Below are 9947 nucleotides of genomic sequence, written 5' to 3'. Positions count from 1 at the left end.
TGCAAGCCTTACAGGGTGATGGGGACTTTGAAGAAGTGACCGGCGATCTTAAGAACAAGAACGTGGGATAAGAGAAGAAAAGGCTGAAGGGCTGTTTGGTCAGTGGGAGGGACACAGGCAGACTCCATAAGCTAGAGAGTAAGAGGGATCAGATTTTCCCTTGGAGCCTCGAGACAGAACACAGCCCTGCAGGCACCTTGAACCCCTAAACATTCATGTTGGACTCCAGCCTCCAGAACCATAAGAAAATGAGAGTGTGTTCTTTTAAGCCACTACATGAGTAGTGATTTGTTACAGCACCAAGAGAAACTATTAGATGGAGCATGGATTTCCTTCAACATCCTCAACACCCAAGCAAGTAGTCCATATTTTATCAATCCCCTCAACATCCTCTACAGGAGAAAGGAAATGGAGGAAGACAGAAACAGGGTAAGTCATCCAAGACTGAAGCAGATAAATAGCAATGCAAGGAAGAAAACACCACGTTTAATACTCAGAGCGGGGCGTGGCTCACCCAGCTAGAAGGATGTGGCTCTCTGGAGCTGTGTTTGAGTGACAAGTTCAGGTGCAGCCCATGAGGAAGCCCAGGCATTTCCCTTTCATGATATCTGTGGATCACAGCAAGAGAACATGGTGGCTCACATTTGGAGCCCTCACTGCCCACAGAATACTGCCCATGTCACAAGGTCAGCATCGGACCAACGCCACTGCCAGGAATCCACTCCCCATCCCAGAGAAAAAAGAGAGCCCATCAGCGTTAGCCACAGAGACAGAGAGACGAAATTCTCTTTCCCTTCAACACAAAGATTGTTCCAATGTCTACGAGAGAAGACGGAGGACGCACAGTCAAGAAGGGTACCTGTCTGCATCATTTACCTCCCCAAGTAGACCAACGATGAAGGGCCCCAGCGAGTGCCGAACGCTTGCCGTCATTCCCAGCACATACATGTACATGCTACCACACCTAAAACAAACACCTTTTCATTTAGGATTTTTCCCCCATTTTGATCGTGTGAAACTGGCAAATGTAACATGCAGCAGGAGATGAAGGCAACAAGGTAGACAATCTCCAGCTAAGAAATCTGAAAAAAAAAAAAAAAAAAGAAAGAAAGAAAGAAATATAGAGGGAATAGGAGAAAGAAATCAACCTTTGATGAAATAATTGCTTCTGCTGTTATTTTTTGCTATTGCTTCAGAAATGTGCTCTCTCTCTCTTCCTTTCTTGTCCCTATCGCGAGGTGTCCTGCTGTTGCACAGATGAAAGGTCCAGTCTCTTTAAAATTTCATGCAGAGCTCTTCACAACATTGAAGCTGTAAAGGCCCATGGCAAATTCAACATATTGTTACACTTGATGGAAGAAGATAAAAAATTACATGCAAAATCCACTGCAGACTCATTGTCTGGAAACACTATCAAATCACAACTTCCTATATCTCACTAACCAACATGGGCATGGATATTCTGATTTCAGTATTTAGAAACACAAAAGGGCACACATGGAGCGAGCAGTGTCGCAAAAACAAGAATGAAATTCAGATTTTATAAGACTAGATGAGAGTCCTAGGATGTGGGGATGGTTTAATTCATAGTTTTCTGGAATTGTTTTAGATAAGTGAAGCTTTTTTTAAAGACACCAAAAGATACAGGGAGGGGGAAAAAAGATTTTATCAAACTTTTATATATCAGAGGATTATTTACCCTGAAGGCATTTTTTATTTTTGTATCACAAAAGAAAAATATGAGAGTGCACAATAAAATTATTTTTAAAAAATTAAGAGATCGAACTAAAGACTCCGAGGGCATGGTGACCCGACACACAAATTGGTCAGCATTACCTTCAAGTTTAGCTGTAAAGAAGTGAGTTTTATTTTCAAGTTTATTTTACATTCAGAAATGAGATAGCATTAACTACCTGTCTATATGTTAGCTGATGCCACGACTATGCTGGTCAAAGCATCTGTGGAGTACATTTTAGTTTTTGGTTCTACAGTAGCTGGGTTTTGTTTTTGTTTTTGTTTTTGTTTTTGTTTTTGTTTTTGTGTTTTTTTTTTTTTTTTTTGACAGGCAGAGTGGATAGTGAGAGAGAGAGACAGAGAGAAAGGTCTTCCTTTCATTGGTTCACCCTCCAATGGCCACTGCGGCCGGCTCATTGCGCTGATCCAAAGGCAGGAGCCAGGTGCTTCTCCTGGTCTCCCATGCGGGTGCAGGGCCCAAGGACTTGGGCCATCCTCCACTGCACTCCCTGGCCACAGCAGAGAGCTGGCCTGGAAGAGGGGCAACCGGGACAGAATCCAGCGCCCCGACCAGGACTAGAACCCGTTGTGCCTGCGCCACAAGGCGGAGGATTAGCCCAGTGAGCCATGGCGCCAGCCTACAGTAGCTGTTTCAATATGGCACCACTTAGCCAGACTTATGCATGACCATTCATTCATCCTCCTCTTTCATTTATTCAATATCTGCTACAGGCGAGGGAGTGTACAGGTGTTAGGGAAGAAGAAATGGAAAGAAGAGGTGGCTCTCTCCTGGGAGATTCCTACAGTCCTGTACCACATACCCACACTTTAGTCAACAATGGGCAGTGCACATAAGGGTGGTCCTGTAAAGTGACAGTGGAGCTGAAAAATTCCTACTGGCTCACGCTGTCACAGCCTTCTCCACACACCACTCACACTTGGGATGATGCTGGTGTAAACCAGCCCACTGATCTGCAAGCATACAGAAGCACAGAACATGATAATACGTGGTATGGGTATATGTGTTTATATACTCTTATCATTATCTTATTATCTGTCTCTTTACTAGAAAAACATTTACTAAACACTAGCATGCTGTTTTACAGAGAGAGCAGCCTCAACCATCTCATGTTTACTGCATGCCTTCACTGCCTCATCATTGAGTCTTGTGTTGCTTCATTGAGTCTGGTGTTTTGCTCACAGTGGCCCTACGAGTGAATACAGACCATACCAGGCTGCCCAGACGTGCAGAAGGCTGCAGCGTTCCAGCTGGCTTCGGCACACTCTGTGATGCTCACACAACAGAATACCTAACCACACATTTCTCAGTGTGTCCTCAGCATTAAGCAGCACATGACTGTAGCAGGAGTTGAACTCAGGCAAGAGATTGGTCTGGGACATGACAGTGGTGCAGAGTGTGTGGTTGTTCTTTTTGGAATAAGAGAATCCAGGTGTCAGCCCTTGCCCAGGGCAGAGGCAGGCATTGTGGCACAGTGGGTTAAGCCACCACTTGGGCCACCCACAGCCCTAACAAAGGGCCAATTTGAGTCCCAGCTACTGGACTTCTAATCCAACTTTCTGGGAATGGCTCAACTGTTTCAATCCCCTCTACCCCAATGGGAGGCCCAGATGGAGTTCCAGCTTCTTGAGTTTGGCTGCTGTGCTCATTAGGGAATAAACCCTAATGGATGGGATGGTGAGTGTCTATTTGTTCTCTCTCTCTCTCTCTCTCTCTCTCTCTCTCTCTCTCTCTCTCTCTCTCTCTCTTTCTCTCTGCCTTTCAAGTAGATGCAAATAAAAGAACATGCTTTTGGAAAGAGCAACAGCAGTGACAAATGAGAGTACGTGGGCACTTTTAGGCTTCCTTCGGGATATGAGGCTGATGAGTCTTCCTAGGGGATTGGCTATGCAGGGTGAGCAAACAAAATGAAGTCAACTCCTAGGTTTTGGCTCTAGGGACTGGGTAGGCAAAGCAACTAAGAAGGGGAAGCCTCCAGGGCAGGAGTAAGGTAGGGGAGGGGAATCAAAAATTTTATCTTGAGTATGTTAGAGCTGAGACTTCTCTTAAACATCCAAGTGGAAATGTCATGCAGGCACTTGGTTATAGACTGAAACTCAGAGGAGAGGTGAGAAGTCTCGGTGTGGAAATGAGAAGTCATGGGGTGAAGGAGGTCAGTGCCAGGAGGGAGGTCCCTGAGACTCCCTTCACTTAGAGGCCAAGTAGGAAAGGAGACTAAGCTGGGGGAAAGAAACCAAGAAGCCACAGTCACAGAGGAAAATGAAACCAGTAGAGAGTGTGATGTCCCCAAAGCCAACGCAATTAGGAGTGGGAGTGGTCAGCTGGGGTAAAGCGCTTGGCAAGTCGAGGATGAGTTCACAGGAGGAGCCATTAGGTTGGAAATTACGAACTTTGGTGACCTTTAAGAGTTTCAGCGGAGTGGAGAGGACAGAAAGGGGAGGGCTGTGTTGGGGAACAAGACAGAAGAGAAACCACTGGTGTCAGCAAGTCTCAGGACTTAAAGTTCTTAGTGCAAGGAAACAGAGAGGGAGCTGCACTGTGAAAAGGGAATGTGAGGGTGAGGAGTAAGTGCCAGAGCCTGTGTTTGTGTGCAGATGCCAGGAATTCTGTGGACAGAAAAGCCTTTAAGAAACCCATAGTGGTCAGCAATGTGGCACAGTGGGTTAAGCCACCACCTGCAACACAGGCATCCCATATGAGTACAAATTTGAGTCCTAACTGTTCCACTTTTAATCCAGCTCCCTGCTAATGCACCTGGGAAAGCAGCAGGAGATGCCTCAAGTACTTAGACCCCTAAGTCCACATGGGAGACTCCAGATGGAGTTCCAGGCTCCCGGCTTCAGCCTGGCCCAGCCCTGGCCATTGTGGACACTTGGAGAGTGAACCAGTAGATGGAAGATCTCTCTTTCTCTTTCCCTCTGTGTAACTCTGCCTTTCAAATAAATGAATGAGTCCTAGGGCTTGGGGGTGGGGGGCAGTGTCTCCAGGGATTGGAGGATTCAAGCCTACCCACTTCACGTGTCTGGGCCTGGGTTCTGGCTGTTGGCCCCTTGTCCAGCAGGGCAGCCTGCACCTTGTCACACATCTCCCAGAGGTGTGGAGCTGTGGGGAGGCTGATTCACAGGCTGTTACCATGATCACCTTCTACAGACTCCTACTAAATTAGACTACCAAAGCCCCAACTTAAATTGCACAAGCTTTTGTTAACACCATAATTATCTTGTCCAAATGTAAATGCTTCTTCTCAAACTGTTTGAAAACAATCCATTTTCTTAATTTCATAGACACTTACAATTTTATGATGCTATTAATTTGCTCAATAGACTGTTAACACTACAGAAGTAAAATTCAATCTCTCCTGCTGAGTTCATCTCTGAGACCCAGATTTCTACCTCTGTCTCTCAGTAACCTAAGGGATAATAGATGAGGCTTTAGAAGAGTCTCGAAAAGTCCTCACCAACCACACAAATGCAGAGTGGTGCTGGGGTGGGATGCCGTCCACCTTCAAGTCCTGCCCTCTGGCGATGGCAGCAGTAGCACCTACAACCTCTCCCAGGTTCAATAGCTTTTCCAAGTTTGTTACCTGCTCACCCTGTCCACGCAAGTTGTCAGGCCTGCAGCAAAGGATCTTGAATAGGAAAAGGAACATAGAATCAAGACTTCTCAAACAACAATGACAGGGAGACAGGAACCACCATTCCAGCTCTTGTCCCCATTACCGCAGATTCTGAAGCAGTGCAGTCCAAAATTGCCTGAGTTTTATCGTGCATATTTATGAGACTTACTAAGTCAGTATACACACAGAATGGCACTGAACACATGATCCTCACCACAGATAATGCCGTTCACGTCAGCCTCCAAAATCAAACAGGGCAGGCATTTGGCACAGTGGTTAATACTGCTGGAGACAACCATCCCTCATTACTGGAGTGCCTGGGAGCAAGTCCTAACTCCACTCCTAATTCCAGCTTCCTGCTAGTGTGTACTCTGGGAAGCAGCTATACTGACTCCAGTAATCGGGTCCCTGTCACCCATGTGGGAGACTTTGATTGAGATCCCAGCTCCTGGCTTCAGCCTGGCCCAGTCCCAATATAATGAATGTTCAACTGCAATAAATGTAATAAATATAATAGATGCTGATTTTTGTTCAACAACTATGAACATGCAGACACAGAGCTAAAGGCTTTACAATTTTGACAGGCAAAGAGCGTGAGTTCTCATTCACTGATTCACTGCCCAAACATCTAAAACAGCCGGGCTGGGCCAAGCCTAAACCTGGAACAAGGATCTCAATCCAAGTCTCCCTCATGATGGCAGGGACTGAAAGGCCAAAGTGTAAGGGCTGCTTCCGCCTGTTGAGTGCACAACCCAGGAAATGTGCCTAGGCAATCTGTGATCTCCCCATTGTTCATGGTCCCATAGCTGCTCAGGAGCCAAGCTGAGACCTGAAGCCAAGAAGTCCTCAGATCTAGATTTTAATTTCTCTACTCCACTGCCCAGAAGTATGAAAGTTTATCAAAACTTGCCATTGATGAATGAACACTTTAAAGAACAACAATTCTTAAAATGCCCAGACTTCCCTAAGAAGAAGCCCTTGGAGAAAGCAAGACCATTTGTGTTGTTTCCGATCCTGGAACTTGTTAAACAACATTACTGTGCTTTTCCAGTTCAGACACTGGACAGTGCTAACTTGCGGGATTCTCCTTGAAATATCCTCTGGGGTCCTTCTCTGCCTAATTTTCCCCAGACCTTTCTTTGTTCTTTTTTAGTAAAACATTAACAGCTCTGCCTCATAGGACGCTAACAACAGAAAGACATCCTGTAACTGATGTAGTCTGCAAACATAATCACATGCAAATACTTGTATAAAATTATAATTTGTGGGCAGGAGTGACTAAATGGGTGTTATTTATTCAAAAGTCTCTTTTAAGCCCATCAGATGACAAAGAATACACACCAAAACATCACAGAGATAGGAAGTACCCTCGAGTCACTTCACAAGGAGAAAATAAAATCTCTCCAGGAAAGAAATCCAGGTTTATTTTATCTTAAATCAGACCAAGGGAATTTAGGCTATCTTTTTTTAATCTACTTGTGCATAATGATCTCTCTGATTAATCATACTGTTTAATAGAATATTATTATTAATTAGACATGTCAGTGCTTCAGGCAGAAAATTGCTGGGAAGTAAAAAGGTCGTATTCCAAAGGCTCCTAAGAGAAAGATTTCCACTTCTGTCACTACACATCCCTTTCAGTTCCAATTCTCAGTGGGAATATGACACATTCAGTCCTTGGAACTCTAATGTTTAGAAGCGTTTCCCATTTAAGAGACAGTGGAACTAGTGTTTGCCTCGTACAGCATTTTCCATGTTATTTGAAAGCCAATTACATTTTCTGAGGGCATATGAGCTCTGAAGGAAGCCTTCCAGAGTTGCCCAGGTCTTATCATCTCTCACAAGGGGGCTTGCACAAGACTGAGGCAGGCCAAAGAACAACAGGGTCATCATTTCCATGCGTCAGGCTTGGGACTGGGTCTCATTTTCTTCTCCACTCCCCTTCCTTTAGCTTCCTCACTCCAAATATCTAAGCCAATAGCCAAGTCCCTGCCTTAGCAATAAAAACAGAGGCCAGCAGAATCAGACGCTGAATTTCTGGCACACCTGCCAATAAATTTCCCTGGCCACGGAGAATTCACATCTTCACCGGTGTCCTGTACCTTATCTGCCCCTCCTCTCAGGAACCTCCCTGGGTCAATCATCCTTCTTACCCCTCAGCTTACGTGGCAAGTACGTGGCCATTAGTAAAATGCACGCAACACATTAACCAAAACCACAACCTCTACACTCTCACCTTCCCTCCGTGGCTAAGCTTCTGAAATCACCAGAGAGACCAAGAGTTCCTGTGAAGACCATGTGTGAAGACCCTGCGACGGAAAAGAGCTCAGCCCTTTGAGAAACACAGAGACTTGGGTGGCTGAAAAGTGGCAGGCAGAGGAAGGGCCGCATGATGCTGGTCTTGGGAACCATGAAGGATTTCAACCCACCCCACGATGTGACTTGAAGATTAAATAAAGGTGTCTACATTAAATGTGTCATGCAGATAGTAAAAGGTAGCTAAGATCATTCTAAAAGCTATGGCCCCAAACCTTTTTTTTTTAAAGATTTATTTATTTAAAATCCAAAGTTACACACAGAGAGGAGAAGGAGAGAGAGGGGAAAGGGGAGGGGGAGGGAGAAGGGGAGGGAAAGGGGAGGGGGAGCGGTGGGGAGGGGGAGGGAGAGGGAGCCTTCCATCTGCTGCTTCACTCCCCAAATTGGCCACAATGGCCAGAGCTGCATTGATCCAAAGCCAGGAGCTAGGAACTTCCTCTGGGCCTCTCACATGGGTGCAGGGGTCCAAGGATTTGGGCCATCTTCTACTGCTTTTCCAGACCATATCAGAGAGCTGGAATGGAAGTGGAGCAGCCAGGACTCGAACCAGCCCCCATATGGGATGCTGGCACTGCAGGCAACGGCTTTACCTGCTACACCACAGCACCGGACCCAACCCCAACTCTCTTCTAACTTCACCAGGGCACCCTCCAAAGCTGCAGAAGGGAGAAGAATCCTTGTGCTGCTTGGTTGGAAGTCCAACTGAGGATTCATGAGAAATATTTGACCTCTCAATATATAGAGAGGACTCACTCAGCAGTGTTGCAAACAGCATTGGATGAACTCACAGAAGCCATAGTCAGCACTATCAAAGTATGAAAAAAGCAGAAAAACTAAAGCTTGCTCAGAAGCTCCTATTCTGACAGGTAAAGGCTGGGTAAGAGATGTGCCACATGGGGCTGGAATCTGTCAATGAACGATGACTCCGTCTCACAGGACAATTACATTCAAAAGGTCATTCTAGACCGCAAAAGAAAATGCCGACAAGATCACATCTGGGAGAGACGATGAGGTCTGAGCATGCCCTGTAGATTACACAGTGATAACGCGTCTAAGCTGGGCTTCATGAATGTGGTGTGATTGTGTCAAAGGACTCTCTTGCTCTTAGAAAATGTACACAGGATGATGAAGGGACCAAAAAGCCTCAATGAGGCAGCCTATTCTGAAATGATCTGAAAATTACTGACAAATGTGGATACACAGATAGAGAGTGCAGAAGTACAAGTGTCAAATCAGTGTATCTGAGTAAAGGGTATAGGGCGATTTTCTGTGCTGTTTTTGCCACATCAGGGGTTCAAAGGCAAGACCCTGAGCTTTTCTCTGAGCTCCAACATTGCCTCTTTCCATCCAGACCACTCTGCAGTGCCACCTGCTGGCATCCTCCCCTAGCAGAGCTGGTAGTCTGTTTTCCTGGGTTTGGCGTGGCAGCACAGACACACTTGGGATGCCCACCCAAGGTTGGAGCCTTGGCTTCCACTCCCAACTGTGGCTTCCTGCTAATTCACACCCTGAAAGGTAGCTTATGATAGCTCAAAGACTGGGGTCCCTGCCACTCACATGGGAGACCTGGATTAAGTTGCTAGCTTCTGGTTTAGGCCTGACCCAACCCCAGACATTGCAGGCATTTGTGCAATCAACCAGCAGATAGGAGATCTATGTCTCTGCTTCTAAAATAAAAATGAAAATTTTAAAATCCATCTTGCATGTACTATTCATTTTCACAGTAAGTAAGACATGTAAGCCACAATGATTGCACCAAAGTCAAGCACAGAATTGTAGAGTAAGTCTGTGGGCGCTCTCCCCTCATTCTGCATCCCGCAATACTGCAATCAAGATTGAATTCCTGTATAAAATGAGTGATAAATACAGTCCAAACTGTGGATGGAAATTGTCTACTGGGTTCAACAATTATCAATGACCTAGGAAGAATTTAAAGTAGAAAAATCATAAGAACGTTAAAGAACAAATCCAGTTGTCCCATAAAAGCATCCAAATCTCCCTCAAGGAAATCAGGCCTGCAGTTTTCCATCGCTAAGATGGTCACACAGTCCCAAAAAGGCCCCAAACTGTGAGAGAAGGCAAAGCAAGAAGACACCTACTCTTTGGCTCACGTGGGTCTCTCTAGCTGGCTGGCTCCTCTTCTGATGACCACATAAAGACCAAGATTTTTTTAATGTATTTATTTATTTTTAAAGGCAGGCAGGCAGGCAGACAGACAGACATGTTCTACCTGCTGTTCTCTCCCCAGATATCCCCAACAGC

This window comes from Lepus europaeus, chromosome 19 (assembly GCF_033115175.1).
Source record: "Lepus europaeus isolate LE1 chromosome 19, mLepTim1.pri, whole genome shotgun sequence".
In the NCBI taxonomy this organism is placed as follows: Eukaryota; Metazoa; Chordata; class Mammalia; order Lagomorpha; family Leporidae; genus Lepus; species Lepus europaeus.
This window is presented reverse-complemented; position numbering follows the sequence as displayed.